We start from the raw sequence: 721 nt of genomic DNA, 5'->3' as shown, positions 1-721 counted from the left end.
AAAATCATCAGATAGTCTTTTTTTTAGCACATGCAATTCCAGCCAATTGTTTTTTCCAAAGTTTGAAAAGTAAAATAGAACTGGACAAGATTTAAATCACATCTTTAAATCTTTTGAAAGAAAGTATGCTTCGAAAAACCAGTACACATTACAGTACACACAATGTGTGACATTTTTAACCTCCAAGTAGCTTCATACTAGAAAGCACAACTTGAATTTAGGCTTCAATAAGCTGAATAACAACCCAACAAAACCACTTTTGGTGCTGATTGTTACTGAGGCTATGTTCTTTTCTTAAAAATAGTCAATGCTCCGCAACTAACTCAGAGAGCAGTGACACTGCAACATCTTTTGTGACTTGTGACACTATAAAATAATAATTGATGGGAGACTTCCAATGTTGGGACCACTCCAAACCAGAATGAAAATGAATGTTCCAAGATCGCAAGTCTTGATTCAATTTAGCACAGGAAACAGCACTGCTGGAAAACAGAAGAGACTGAGAATATAACAAAACCAGAAAACGCTCACATATGCTTTCAAAATATTTGGCAGATTGTTTTTAAACACTAAATTAGATTAGATAATACTTTGTTCATCCCACAGCGGGGAAATTCCTTTGTTACAGTAGCATTCTCAACAATAACAGCAAAAAACAAACAAACAAGTAAACCCACAAGAAAAACAGGCAAACAGTAGACAATGAGCAGAAGGTAGACTG

The sequence above is a fragment of the Etheostoma spectabile genome, chromosome 8, assembly GCF_008692095.1.
Source record: "Etheostoma spectabile isolate EspeVRDwgs_2016 chromosome 8, UIUC_Espe_1.0, whole genome shotgun sequence".
NCBI lineage: Eukaryota > Metazoa > Chordata > Actinopteri > Perciformes > Percidae > Etheostoma > Etheostoma spectabile.
Note: the sequence above shows the minus strand (reverse complement) of the source record.